Genomic DNA, 15,940 nt, shown 5'->3' on the forward strand with positions numbered 1-15,940 from the left:
TCTCATTTTTAAGGTAGTATTTTCTTGAGTGGTCTTTTGGACCTCCTTTTCCATTTGGCTAATTCAGCCTTTCAAGGCATTCTTGTCCTCATTGGCTTTTTGGAGCTCTTTTGCCATTTGAGTTAGTCTATTTTTTAAGGTGTTATTTTCTTCAGTATTTTTTGGGTTTCCTTTACCCAGTCATTGGCTTGTTTTTCATGGTTTTCTTGTATCTCTTTCATTTCTCTTCCCAATTTTTCCTCTACTTCTCTAACTTGCTTTTCCAAATCCTTTTTGAGCACTTCCATGGAGGCTTTTGATGTAGGCTCTTTGCCTTTGTTGACTTCTTCTGTCTGTATGTTTTGGTCCTCTTTGTCACCAAAGAAAGATTCCAAAGTCTGAGTCTGAATCTGAGAGTGTTTTCACTGCCTGATCATGTTCCCAGCCAACTACTTGACCCTTGAGTTTTTTGTGGATGTATGACTGCTTGTAGAGTATAGATTACTTTGTCCCAAGCTTGAGGGGCTACACAGTTGTTTTCAGAGCTATTTCTACACAGCAAGCTCTGCCACACCAGTGCTCCTCCTCCCCCAAGAACCACAAACCCAGACTGTGACTCAGGTCTCAGCAGGCTCTGCAGTCCCCCTCAGATCTGCCACTTAATTCCTCCCACCAGGTGGGCCTGGGGCTGGAAGCAACTGCAGCTGTAGTTTTGTAGCTGCACTACCTCCACAGCCCCCCGGAGGGGGGGCGGCGGGGGCTGAATGGTGAACTCCTTTCACTCTGTCCCCCCAGTTTTTTCCCACTAACCTTCTGTGTTGTCTTTGGTGTTTGTGGGTTGAGAAGTCTGGTAACTGCCACAGCTCGCTGATTCAGGTTGGTCCGGGAGCAACCCATGCTGGGCTCTGCTCTGCGCCGCTTCCACCTCTGCGCAATAAACCTTACCCAGTGACCATCCAGGCTGTCCTGGGTTAGAGCCCTGCTTTCCTTTGCTATTTTGTGGGTTCTGCAGTTCTAGAATTTGTTCAGAGCCATTTTTATAGGTGTTTGGAGGGTCCTGGGGGAGAGCTTTAGGCCAGTCCCTGATTTTCAGACACCATCTTTTCATTTTTATTTTCTGTTACAATTTTTTCTTTCCTTCCACTCTCTCCCTTGCCTGCTGAGAAGGCAAGAAATACAATACTAATTATACATGTGGAGTCATGCAAAACATTTTTATATTAGTCATGTTCTGGGGGATGGGGAACAAGAAAAATAAAGTGAAAAAAAATATGCTTCAATTTCTATTCTGAGTTCATTAGCTCTTTCTCTGGAAGTAGGTAGCATTTTTCATCATCAGTCCTTTGGAATTGTGGCAGATCATTGTTCTGATGAAAGTTACTAAGTCATGCACAATTGATTATCTTTACAATATTATTTACTGTATACATTGTTTTCCTTGTTCTGCTTACTTTACTTTGCATCACTTCATAGTCTTCTCATGTTTTTTCTGAAATCACCTCCCTTGTTATTTTTTATAACACAATAGTATTCCATTACATTCATATACCAAAACTTGTTCAGCCATTCCCCAAGTGATGAGTGTCCCCTCACTTTCCAATTCTTTACAAGCCCAAAAGAGCTTCTATCAATATTTTTTTATGTAGGAGTCCTTTTTTCTTTTTCTTTGATCTCTTTGGGGCGTAGATATAGTATGCAGAGTTTTGTAATCCTTTGAGCATAGTCCTAAATTGTTTTCCAGAATGATTGGATTAGCTCACAGCTCCACCAACATACTTATTTTCCCACATTCTCTCTGGCATTTGTCACTTTTATTTTCTGTCATCTCAGACATTCTGAAGGGTATGAGATACTTCAGAAATGTGAATTTCTCTAATTATTAGTGATTTAGAGCATTTTAATATGATGATTGATAGCTTTTATTTCTTCCTCTGAAAACTACCTGTTCATAGGCTTTGACCTTTTGTCAATTAGGCAATGGCTATTTTTATAAAGTTTGGTCATTTCCCTATATATTTGAGAAATGAGACTTATCAGCATACTTTGATATAGTCCCCACCCCACCCCCCAATTTCCTGCTTTTCTTTTAATTTTGGTTTGGTTTTGTTTGAGCAAAAACTTTAAAATTTAATGTCAATCAATATTATCCATTTTCTTTCCTCTGAACCTCTCTACTTCTTATTATTGATAAACTGCCTATCCATAGATCTCACAGATAATTTCTTCTATGCTCTACTAATTTGCTTATGATATCAATCTTCATGTCTAAATCATGTCATGTTGTGTGCGAGATGCTAGTCTATGCCCAGTTTCTGACATACTACTTTCATTTTTCCAATGAGTTTTTGTCACAGAGTGAGTTCTTGCCACAGTAGCTGGGATCTTTTTGTTTATCAAACACTAGATTACTGTGTTCATTTGCTTCTGTTTGTTGTGTACTTAATCTATTCCTTTGATCAAACATTATTTCTTGGCCAGTGTCAAATTGTTTTGATGATTACCATTTTGCAGTATAGTTTGAGATCTGGTACCTATAGGTCCTGTACCTATAGGTCCTTTCCCTTCACATTTTTATTTTCATTAATTTCCTTGATATTCTTGACCTTTTGTTCTTCCAGATGAATTTTGTCATTTTTTCTAGCTCTTTAAAGTAACTCTTAAGTAGTTTGATTGGTTTAGCACTAAATAAGTAATTTATTAGTATTATCATTTTTATTATATTGGCTCAGTCTACTCATGAGCAATTAATATTTCTCCAGTTATTTAGATCTGTCTTTGTGTGAAAAGTTCTTTGTAATTGTGTTCATATAATTCCTGTGTGTGTCTCAGCAGGTAGACTCTGAAATGGAATTTCTCTTTCTATCTCTTCTTGCTGAGTTTTGTTGGTAATATATAGAAATACTGATGATTTATGTAGGTTCATTTTATATCCTGAAACTTTGCTAAAATTGTTAATTGTTTCACTAGCTTTTTAGTGGACACTCTAGGCTTCTGTAAGTATACTATCATATCCTCTACAGAAGGTGATAATTTTGTTTCTTTGTTGTCTATCTTATTCCTTCCATTTCTTTTTCGCGTATTATTACTATAATTAGCATTTCTGTACAATATTGAATGATGATGGAAACAGACATTCTTGTTTCACTCCTGATCTTATTGGAAGGGCTTTTAAGTTATTCCTGTTACAGAAAATGCTTCCTCTTGGTTTTAGGTAGATTCTAGTTAACATTTTAAGAGAAGTTCTATTTATTCCTATGCTTTCTGGTATTTTTAATAGTAATGAGTCTTGTATTTTGCCAAAAGCTTTTTTTTTCTACTTGTTGATATAATCATATGAATTTTGTGGTTTTTTAAATTGTTATAGTCAATTATGCTTGTAGTTTTCATAATATTGAACCAGCCCTGCATTTCTGGTATAAGTCCACCCTGAACATATATTTGTTATATATTACTGTAATCTCCTCGCTAAATATTTTATTTAAAAATTTTGCATCAATATTCACTAGGGAAGTTAGTCTATAGTTTTATTTGTTTTTGCTGGCCCTGGTTTAGATATCAAAGCCATATTTGTGTCATAGAAGGAAGGACTTTGGTAGGACTCCTTCTTTGACTAATTTTTTTTTTCAAACAGTTTATATCATGTTGGAATTAATTGTTCTTTAAATGTTTGGTGGAGTTCACTTGTAAATCCATTGGGTCCTGGAGTTTTTTCCTTAGGGAACTCTTTTATGGCTTGCTCATTTTCTTTTTTCTAATAGAATTATTGGAGTATTCAGAAATTTCCTCTTCTGTTCATCTTAGTTTATATTTTTGTAAATATTCATCTGTTTCATCTAGATTATCAGTTTTATTTACACATAGTTGGACAAAATAACTGCTAATAATTGCTTTAACTTTCTTTTCATTGGTTGTCAATTCACTTTTTTCACTTTTAATACTGTTAATTTAGTTTTCTTGTTAAAAAATCAAATTAGCCAATAATTTATCTATTTCATTGTTTTTTTCCCATAAAATCAGCTCCAAGTTTTATTTTTATTAGTTTAGTTTTTTAAATTCAATTTTATTAAGCTCTCCTTTGATTTTCAGGATTTCTATTTTGGTTTTCAATTTGTTTTTCTAGCATTTTTGTTTTTGTTTTTGGCTTGCCCAATTTGTTGATCTATTCTTTCTCTTTTGATGTGTATAGAGATAGAAATTTTCCCCCAAGTCCTACTTTGGCTACATCAAAAATTTTGGTTTGTTATCTGTTGTCATCTTTCATGAAATTTCTATGTTTGTTCTTTGATGCACTCATTCTTCCTGCTTAGTCATTAATAAATTTTCTTTCATCCTTGATTTTTTTTGCACTTTCAGACTGAAACGTTTTCTTTGAATGACGCTGAATTAATAGCCACCCTCTCTGTTGCTGATTGTCCCTTTTCTCATGATGAATTGTGCCAAGAGAACCTGGCATTTTCTTTGCTCCACAGTGCTAGTTCTAGATCCTCCCTTTGCCAACATTGCCCAACAATCTTTTTCTTTGAGGTTCACTTCATTCTTCTGTAATAGTTGGTCCAGATCCTTATTGCTCTTGTAGCCTGGACTCCATGTCACTTATTTCTCAAAGAATCCAATAGTTGGCTTACAGCCTTTCTTTTCATTCTGCTCTGTGTCTTTATACTTGGGGACTTCAGTATACTTATTGCTAGTCTCCGAAATCATCAACCTTCTTAATTCCCATAATATATCCCTTTATTCTACTTCAGCTACCCACAATGACGGTTTCAGTTCTCACTACCATTCATAACCGCCACATGTGTGATTTTGAACTCTGAAATTTTACTCTGGGATCACAATTTTCTATTCTTCCCACCCTCCTACCCTCCATTTCTCTCCCCTGCCCCATATAGTCTTTGTCTAAACCATAGCCACAAATGCCTCCATTCCCTAACTGTACTAGTCCATTACCTCTGTTTTCACCTTACTTTTCTTTCTTTAAAATCTTTACTTTGTAGTTGTCTAGTTCAGATATAAACCATTTTCCACTCTTGATTCTCACCTTACCACCATTCAGATCCTGCTGGTCCTCAAATCTAAACCATTGCTATTGTCTGCTTTCTTTGCTCATGCTCCAAGGCTCCTGAAAATTCCTGGAGAAGTAATTCCATTAGGTTGTCTGGCCACACTGCTAACTACAAATTAATCTCATCTCTTCTCAACTGGGGCATCACTGATACCGACTAATGCTTTTATTCTTCCCTAAATGACTCTATCCCACTCTTTTCCCCAGTTATTCAGACTTTTTCTCTTCAAGACACTAATACCTCCTCCACCTACCTATCTTTCAAGATGTTCTTGCATTTTATTTTAAGGAGGAAAGAAGTCCATTCCTCATGAAATTACCTCTTTCCTAAACTATAACTTAAAATCCTTCCACATCTCCCCCGTCCTATCCTTCTTTATTCCTGTCTCAGAGGAAGAATCAGAATTTCTTGTCAAAACTTGACAAGAACAAAAACTCTGACATTGTGCCCTCAATCCCATCTTCTTTCATCTCCTCCAAGAGCTTGCCCCATTGATAATTCCCCATGCCTTATCTTCAGTTTTCTCCTTATCTATTGACCCTTTTCATCTTGCCACAAACATGCTCCGATCTACCCAATCCTTTAAAAAGCTTCACTTGCTCACAGGGTCCCTTCAAGTTATTGTTCTATATTGTGTCTCCCTTTTACTGCCAAAATCTTAGAAATAATTATATATATTCCCTCCCTTGCTGCTTCCCAACTCTTTAGAATTTGGTGCTTAACTCTATCACTAAAATTGCTTTCTCACAGGTTAGGAATAGTCTTCTAGCTACTAAATCCAGTGGTATTTTTTTTAATCTTTATCCTTCTTGACTTTCTGAGGTTTTTGACAATGTTGGGTTTACCTTTTCTTGTTCCCCTGGATTTGGTAACATTGCTTTCTTCTGGTTCTCCAGCCTCTCTGACCACTACTTCTCCATCTCTTTTGCTGGATTATCATCTGCCTCTGATCCCACTTAGTAAGAGTGTTTCTCAAGTCTCTGTCTTGGGCCCTTTTCTCTCTATTCTTTCTCCCTTAATGGTCTCTCAGCCTCCCTGAGATTGTCATCTACACAAATGACTTCAAAATCTACATATCCACCTATAATCTCTGTTCTGAACTCCAGTCTTATATCATTAAACTGTCTGCTTGGATTTTCTAGAGTATTCAAATTTAGACTTGTCCAAACTAGAACTGATTATCTTTTTCCTTTAAAACTTCCCTCCAAGCTTTCTTATTTCTTAGGTACCACCATCCTCCTCATCACCCAGATTTGCAGCCTTGGAGTTATCATTGATTCTTCCCCTTCTCCCTAACCCTCCTTATGCAATTAGTTGCCAAATTTTGTCTCTTCTGTTTCCCCAGCATTTTTCACATCTGCGTCCTTCTCTCAACTCACCCTACCACAACCTTATTTTAATTCCTCATCACTACTTCTCTGGTTTGCTATAATAGCCTCCTAACTGGTCTCCTCTTCTCTTCTGTCTCCAGTATATTCTCCAATCAGCTGCTAAAGTAATCTACTTAAGGCATGGAACAACTTGTTCAAAAGCTTTAGTGATTCTATACTAAAATGTAATTTTATTTTTAGTCAGGCTTTTAAGACAGTATACAAGTTGGCTCCAGCCTACTTTTCTGGGCTTATTTCACATTCTCTGTACCAGCTAAACTGGCCTATTTGCTGTTCTGTGTTGTCCATATTGAATTTTCATATTCAAATTGTTCTTCATGCTTCCTTGGCTTATGGGCCAGGAGGAAGAGTAGGCAAACTCCTTATTCCTCACTCCCACTTCAGACCAGCACTGTCATCCTTTCCCTATTCTAGTTGCTGCTATCTATCGTGTCTCTCTCTCCTACTTTTCTTTTCTTCCTTTATGCCCAAATCCAATCATTCTCTGAACTTCCTCAAAGAGTTCACTGCCTGGCTCACAATCTTCATATCTACTACAATTTTTGCCCTCATACTTGAGGACCACAATACTCAGTTCAACAATGTTTATTCAGTGCCACCTGTATGCTCTTTGAGGCACTGAGTGATAGTGGTGGGGATACAAAGACAAAAAGGAGATAGTCACAAATCTCACATTCTACTGAGGGAAAATAACATGGAATAACAAAGGGCCAGTGGTAGTTAAGTGCTTTGTCCAAAATTAGTAGTAGTAGTAGTAGTAAGTAGTAAGTCAGTAAGTAAGTAGTCAATGTCAGAACCAAGATCAAAACTGACATCCTAGAACTCAAGTTCCCTGCTACTTCCACCGTACCATGCATTTCCCACTGTGGTCACACCTGGGCTATAAGAATATTGGTGGCACCTGTGTGGAGAATGAATGGACAGAAAATAAAGACAGAAAAGACTTGAAGTAGGGAGATTATCTAGGAAGCTCTTACAATGGTTCAGGCAAGAAATGGAGGAACTAAATTTCAGCGAGGACCGCATGAGCAGAGATTCTATGATCATGTATAACATCCCCAACGTGTTGTTGTGTAACCTCTCTTTGAAGCCCTCTAAGTGATGCTGCCTCTTGGTGCATCTTACTTCTCTACTGCACAGATTTGATTCTGATAAAATTTTTTCCCTTACATCAAGCCTAAATTTATCTCTTTGCAACTTCCACCCCATGCTCCTAATTGTTCCTGTGCTCTGAGGCAAGCAGAACAAGTCTAATCCAAAATCCTTCAAATACTTGAAGACAACTAATATGTCTCCTCTGAAGCTTCTCTTTGCCAGATTTCTCTCTCTAGTTCTTTGAAACAGTATGAAGGAATAGGTTCTGGAAATCAAAACAAATAGCTAGGGACTTAGATATGAGTGTGTGTGTGCGTGTGTGTGTGTGTGTGTGTCTGTGTATGTGTGTGTTTGTGTGTGTGTACATACATACAATAATATATACATATATGCTTCCTCTTGCTGAAAACATTTTCTGGTGGTCTTTCTGCATTCCTCACCCTGTTGCTCCCTCCCTCCCCAAATTATATTGAATTTATTTATTTGTGTACATGTTGTGTTCACCTTGTAGGATGTAAACTCCTTGAGGGTAATGCCTTTTTTCATTTTTGTCTCTCTAGCCCTAGTACAGTGCCTGACACATAACAAGAGCTTAATAAATAATTTCGTTGTTGAATGTTGCAGCAGAAAAAGCTAATGTGATCTTAGGCTACATTGAGAGGTGTACTGTATAGGATTTGGGAGGTAATATTCCTACTGAACTTGATCTCGGTTGATCATTTGAAGTACTGTGTTTGGGTGCCAAATTTTACAAATGAAATTGATAGTCTTGATAGAACCATGGCCATTCTAAATGACATTTGTTGAAAGCAGTGGAATTATCCAAGATAAAACAAGGCTTGGGGTGCAACATGATAGTGGTCCTGAAATTTTATGGACTTTTATGTGGAAGAGTAGTTTAATTTATACTGTTTAGCTCCATAGGGTAGTTAGTAGCAGGAGCAATGGGCAGGCATTGCATTGCAGAGGAACAGATATAACGATTATGAATGGACTGGCTCAGGGAACACAGGTTTACTCTCAGATACTTTCAAAGGAAGGTTAGATGACATCTACTTGGGTATGCTGTAGAGGTCATTTGTGTTCTGTTATTGGTTAGACTGGATGTTCTCTCAAATCTCTTCCAACTCTGAGATTTTGTGATTCTATAATTCTGCTAAGTCCTACTTATTACTGATGTTCTAGTGAGGTCACATGTGATTGCCTTCCTCCATGCTGATATTGTTATAACCTGCTCTCAACAACCCAAGAGTTTTGGAGGTGAAAGGGACAAGTCAATTTTGAATTAAAGACATCTACTTTTGTTAATAATAGAAAGCTAACTCCTTTATCCTATCATGACTTGTCTCCCCATTTCTGTCTGGAACTGAGTAGAAGGGCAAGTTATTGTGACACTGTCCTCCATTCCAGAGTGCTAGAAATCACTGATCTGTCAGTTCATAATTACAATGTTCCACGGATTGCTAAGCATGTAAGATCCTAACAGAGGGGACATTTGACCTAGGACTTCAACATTGGGTAGGGAGGCAACTAGGTGGCTCAGTGAATAAACTGTTGGTCCTGGAGTCAGGAAGACCTGAGTTCAAATCCAGCCTCAGACACTCACTAGCTATGTGACCCTGGGCAAGTTACTTAACCTCTGTTTGCTTTAATCTGCTGGAGAAAGAAATGGCAAACCACTCCAGTATCTTTGCCAAAAAAAATTAAAAACCTGTACGGAGTCATGAAGAATCCAACACGACTGAACGACTGAACAAAACAAGATTTCAACAGGTAGCATTAGAGTGATGTCATTCTAGATGTAGAGAATTATGTGAGTAAGGGGAATGATGATTAGCTAGTTTGAGATGTGTTTAAGCAGTGCTGTGAATAGTCCAGTTTGATTAGAACATAGTAGAATACACAAAGTGGAATGGTGCAGCATAAATGAGAAATTAGCTTTGAGCCTCTTGAATGTCATTCTAAGTAGTTTTGGTTTCATTTGGTAGGAAATGGGCAGCCTTTGAAGGATTTTAAGCCTGGAATGATTCTTAGAGAATAGTCAAACCTGTTCATTCTATTGATGAAAAACATGAGGAAAACATAGGGTATTAAAGTGAATGGTTAATCTTTTAGTGGGGTGGTATTGGGGAAATTTTTTTTCGTGGTTATTTAAAGTCTTTTTAAGCATTTAAAATCAGTTAAGCAATTTATGTTTCTGTTACCAGTACATTCTAAGAAACATTAAGATGTCAAATACATGTGGAAAAAGATGGAAACAAATTGAGATTTTTTTATGTCTACATTCATATGTTCAATGAAGATGCATATAGACTGTGTATATCTACAGAATACTGAAGATCTGGATGAAAAGTGCAGTTAGTTATTTAGTCTACTGAAATGAAAACATCCAAATAATTGACAATTCTTACTTTTATCTATTATGTGCTGACATCACATAAATGTAGCTAAGGTCAGGGTTTTTTAATGTAACTCTCTGGTGTTTCTGGGGTTTCCTCTGGAAAAGAAATGGGAAGCGACAGTTGACTGTTTGTAGAGGTAAAGTATTCCAAATTGTTTGTCATGAAGGTATAAGCACTGAAGAAAATTATTTCATGTTTAGACTCTATCCATCCACCCTTTCCCTGGGATTGTATTATTTCTACTAATAATCATTACATTTCATTATTGTCTGAACCTCAGTTTCCTCATTTATAAAATGAGGACATTATTAGTCTCTATTTCATGGCATTGTTGAGACATCACATGAAATAATCTATGTAAAGCACTTGGCAAACCTTAAAATGCTATATAAATGCAGGGTATGGTTGTTATTATTAATACTGTTATTTACTTTATACTTCAGCCAAACTGAACGCTATCTAGAGTATCCTTTCCCCAGAAGGAAATTTTCTTTACATTTTCATTCCTTTATTACGCACTTACATTGCTCTGTTTTGTTTTATACTTATTTGGGTCCATGTTATCCGCCTTACTAATTTGTAAGCTGCTTAAGTATAAGGGATCATCTTCTATTTATATTTCTTTCTCTTTTAATTCCTGGCACAATTCTTTGTGAGAAGTAGCCACTAAATAAACATTTATAGAACTTTTGGTTGTGATTGAACCAACACTGAGAATGATAAAAATCATCTAATCCCAACTTAGCATTAAATATCAGCAGCATTACAGTTATTTCTATAAACATTTTATGCCAAGTACCCAAGCATTTAATAACAGGAGATAAGAATTAGGTATCCTTGACATTATAGGGATTTTATAAGAGTAATTCTAAGTGAATAGTCTGCCTTTACACAACTAAACTTGTTAATCCTTGTAAGACAGTGCAGGAATATCTGCGAAATAATGATCTGTTCTTTTCAATCAATGGGAAATCAATAAACATTTGTGGAATATTTGTTTTGTGGCAGACACTGTTTGGCACCATCAAGGACTCATCACTGTCTCTCACTCCCACGTCCGAATTGTTGCCAAGACCTGTTCATTTCACTTTTGTAGTATCTCTCAAATATGCCCTCTTTTCTCCTCTAACATTATCACCGCTCTAGTGCAGGCCTCTATCACCTCACACCTTGATTACTGCAATAGCCCCCTGGTGGGTCTGCTAGCCAGAAATCTCTCCATTCCAGTTTATCCTCTATTTAGCCGCCAAAGTGATTTTCCTTGAACATGTCATCCCCATACTCAGTAAACTACAGTGGCTCCCTATCACCTTTAGGATAAAATACAAAATCCTCTACTTGGCATGCAAAGTAACCTAACACCCTTCTCCAGCCCACCTCACACACTTTTTCAGTCGTCTTACATATTACTCTCTACCACATACTCTTCAATCCAATGACACTGGCTTCCTTGCTGTTCTGGGAACAAGTCACTCCATCTGGTAGCTCCAGGCATTTTCTCTGCCTCTTTACCTGAAATTTTCCCTATACCTGAAATGCTCTCCTTTCTTATCTCTATCCCCTGCCCAACTTCTTGGAGTTCTCTCAAGTCCTAGATAAAATCTCACGTTTTATGGGAAGTCTTTCCCAATCCCTCCCAAATCTAGTTATCTGAGAGTAGTAATAGCAGCTGCCTTCTGGGGACCCCTTCCTCCAATTTGAACAGAGGTTGGGAAATGATACTCTTCTGCTTCTTCTGCTTTTCTTTTTCCTCTTCCTCCTCTTCCTCTTCTTCTTCCCCCCACCCCCACCCCAGCCTTTTACCTTCTTCATGTTTTTTTTTCCAAAAGCTGGGACAATTTACTTTTGTCCTGTGAAGATTTCATTTTTGATATCTTGAAATGTAGCTCTGGGAAAACAGGCTTTAAAAAAGGCCCATTGTGTTTTAAATGGAACTACTTGACTATACCTTTAAACCCAAATCATTCTGGTTTTCACTCAAAGGCCAATAATAGGTCCAGCCCAAGCCTCTGGGGCTCATTATTTAGATTTGATAGCTTAGAATAAATTTAAGTAGCAATTGTTTTCTCTTCTAGCCAGAAACTCTGAGAATCTTCCCCCCTCTGATTTAGAAAGGCCAAGGTGATCCATTGCATCCTGGGTTGATATCAGTTGTCTTTACCTTTGTCTTTCCACTGGATTCCAATGACTTGGGAAGAAGAGAGCAAGGCTGACATCTTTGCACTTTCTGCCTCACATAGATCCAATTCATGGGCAAGTCAAGAAATCATACTTGTGATGTCATTGGTCTTTTTTGAGAATTAGGATGAACTACAAGTCTAGTGCCTTCCCATATTAATTATTCCTCTTTATCCTGTACGTAGGTTGTTTGCATATATTTGTTTGCTTATTGTCTCCCCATTAGATTGTGAGCTCCTCCGAGGAGAGGACTCTCTTTTACCTTTCTTTTTTATCCCCAGTTCTTAGCACAGTGGGCCCCCCACCCCAGCCATGTCTAGGATGAAGTTCTTTTTCCCCTCAGCCTCTTAGAATCTCTCATTTCCTTCAAGATTTAGCACAGGTGCCACCTTTTACAGGAAGATTTTTTAAAATTTCCTCCACTTGTTAGTGTTCTACTCAAAATACTTTATTTACCTGGGTATATATTGCATCCTCCCAAGTAGACTATCAACTCCTTCAATCAGTCAATCCGTATGAAGGGCCTGCCACATGCCAGGTGCTGTTAAAAGTATTGGTTGCTAAGAATACAAATACAACTAATGAACCAATTCCCACTCTCCTGGAGCTTACATTCTAATGGGAGAGACAATAAAGACACCATCATAAAGAAAATTAATATAAATAAAAACAAAGTAGCTAAATACAGGCTAGATTGAGAGTGGCAAATCCAGTTATTGAGGGGAACAGAAGAGAGGCTTCAGGTTAGAAGGAGGTATCTTCATTCCTTCAAGGTGAAGACTCACTTTTGTCTTTGTATCCCCAGTGCCTAGCCCATAGTAGTAGATGGTTAATGAATGTTTGTTGATTTATGGAATTAATTAAAATTTAGGTTCTCCAAAACAATATGGAACCAAATTCTTTCCAGAGAAATTAGGTTCGTACTTTTTTTCCAGCTTGACTCAGTATCATTAATGTGGTATAAGTGCATATGTAAATGCTACTCCTTCCACTAAATCATGTGACTGACTTAGTTGCTAAGTCCTAGGGAGTCATGAATCACATAGAATTCAAGAGGCTTGCCTAGGGTCTGCCTACGAGTAAGTGTCAGAAAGAGTGTTATGTTTATACATGTAAGTTAATAAATGAATTTTTAAAATCCTCATTGTAAAAATAAAGGTTTGGGGGCAGCTAGATGGCACAGTGAATAGAGTACTGGCTCTGGAGTCAGGAGGACCTGAGTTCAAATCCAGCCTCAGACACTTGACACACTTGCTAGCTGTATGACCTTGGGCAAGTCACTTAACCCCAATTGCCCTACCTTCCCCCCTCAAAAACAAAACAAAATAGTGCAGTGGATATAGTACCAGGCCTGGAGTCAGGAAGACTCATCTTCATGAGTTCAAATCCAGCCTCAAGCACTTAATTAACTGTGTCACCCTGGGCAAGCCACTTAACCCTGTTTGCCTCAATTCCTTATCCATAAAATAAGCTGGAGAAGGAAATAACAAACCACTCAAGTGGGAAGACTGAACAACAAGGAAGCCCTACCATTAGTGCTCACTTTTAGGGGGCAACTAGGTGGCACAATAGATAGAGTGCTGGGCCTAGAGTCAGGAAGACCTGAGTTCAAATCCAGTCTCAAACACTTACTAGTGTGACCCTGGGCAAGTCACTTTAACCATGTTCATTTCAGTTTCTTCATTTATAAAATGAGCTGGAGAAGGAAATAGCAAATCATTTCAGGATCTTTGGGAAGAAAACCCCAAATGGGGTCACGAAGAGTCATACACGTCTAAAACTACTGAAGAGCAACAACAGTGTATCAATACAAACTTCAAAAAAAAACCTAATCTCTTTAATACCCATGAGATTATTCTTGCTCACATGTTATATTTGGCAATCAGCTGGCCATCTTATGAGAGCCAAATAACATTTCATCTTGGTGAATTTGTAGTGATATTTTAAAAATACTGAAATAATCTTTAAGACTGAGCATTTAAAATTGTGGGAGCCTTAGCATTTAGTCTCATTTCTAGTACAGAATCCTCAAGTTTGTAATCAGTTTATTTTGATAGGAATAATGCATATTAAGTTTAGCAGAGTTATGCCACCTTTATTAATACATCAATTCTTGAGCATCTAAAATTGATGTTATCCAAATTATCAGATTGCATGTATCTCAAATTGACAAAGACTAGAACAAAGGAAAATGAAAATTTTGAGTAGTACACCATTCTAGTGTCATCATGACATGTTTACTGATTCATCTTCTCTGTGTTTAAAAATTTTAGTAAGATGGCATTTAGGGAGCATAAAAGAATATTAGTATAGGCAAAAACTTATAATATCATTAAAAACATTTTATGTAAGAAAATTGTTTACAAAAGTGTGACAGGATATTAGAACTTTAATGAATCTTAGAGAACACCATGTCAGACCTCCTCATTCTACTAATATGGAAAGCCCAGAGTGCTAAAATATCTTGTTGAACTGAAGTGTTTTCTGTCTCCAAATCCAGTGTTTTCTTCATTCTGCCATGCTGCTTCATATCCATCTGCTTACACAAATTTTCTAGAGAAAATAATCATTTTATTGCATATTATTGTCATATACTTTCTTTTGTCTTATTTCCATGTAGAGGTTACCCGGTGGCTCAGTGGATAGAGTGTTGGGCCTAGAGTCAGGAAGAGCTGAGTTCAAGTGTGGCCTCCAACACTTCATAGCTTTGTGACTCTGGGCAAGTCACTTGACCTCTGTTTGCCTTAATCCACTGGAGGAGGAAATAGCAAACCATTCCAGTATCTTTGCCAAGAAAACATTGGACATTATTGGCGTTCTGTGGTCCATGGGGTCACAAAGAGATGGACACGATTGAATGACTGAACAATAAAAACATTTCCACATAATAGGCACTGCCTATGACAAAGTGATTAGATTGGGCAGAATTGGATTCTAGCTGAGGCTCTGATAATCTTAATATTCTTCTATCTAATAGCTGTCATTCTTCCCAACACCAACCATTTTACAAAAAGTACTTGTAAAAAAAAATTCACCAAACCTACAGGTCATCTAGTAAAGCAAATTAACAGCAAAAAGGTACAGAAGGAGAAACCTTTCCCCAAGTTTAGTATACTTATCTCCATTGGCTTTTTTATTTTTATTTTTTAAATTAAAAAGGGACTAGACGTTAACTATTTCATTTCTAAATCTTGTAGATTAGGATTGGTATTTCTAGCATTATGTTATATAGCTCAGTTTCATCAACAAAGCAATACAGGAATTTCACCCTAGTAGATAATCAGAATTTAGATAAACATTTAGAGTTGAAAGCAGAGGAGTGTTGACCACTTACTGTGTATGTTTTAGTAGGCATTCATTTAGGACTAGGAATATGCATTTTATAGGATGGTCATTGAGATCCCTTCAATACTAAATTTTGTGATTCTGAGCTTTGATAGCAAAATGTGTAGTTTGAACTTAAGACTCAGCCTGTTTAATATCTTAATAAGGTTATGTCTATTTTACCTTAAAATATGTATGGAAGAAATTACTATACCTTGCTAAAACTATTTGGGTCTAGTATAGGTCAGATAATATGCTTGAAAACTAATAAACAGTAAAACACTGATATAATAATTTTTAATATTTTATTAGTATTATAGCCCCTGTTTTCTGTCCTTTTTTGTTTTTCTTCTCAGAAATTCCTCTATAATATTTAAAAAGATTTATACTGCTGTTGTACTTAGAAAATGGCACATTAGGGAATACTAAAAATACAATGCCTTTAGGCTTTTAAGGGGTAGCTGGGAAAAAAGTATATCTTTTACATTTTTCTATATTTGTATGCTAT

General features: G+C 37.0%; 1 protein-coding gene across 3 annotated transcripts in view; it reads left to right on the forward strand.

Moving 5' to 3' along the window:
- Nucleotides 1–15,940, forward strand: part of KANSL1L (KAT8 regulatory NSL complex subunit 1 like) — a 159,459-nt gene that overhangs the window by 28,745 nt on the left and 114,774 nt on the right. The gene's annotated exons all lie outside the window — the stretch shown is intronic.

This window comes from Trichosurus vulpecula, chromosome 4, assembly GCF_011100635.1.
Source record: "Trichosurus vulpecula isolate mTriVul1 chromosome 4, mTriVul1.pri, whole genome shotgun sequence".
Classification (NCBI taxonomy): Eukaryota; Metazoa; Chordata; class Mammalia; order Diprotodontia; family Phalangeridae; genus Trichosurus; species Trichosurus vulpecula.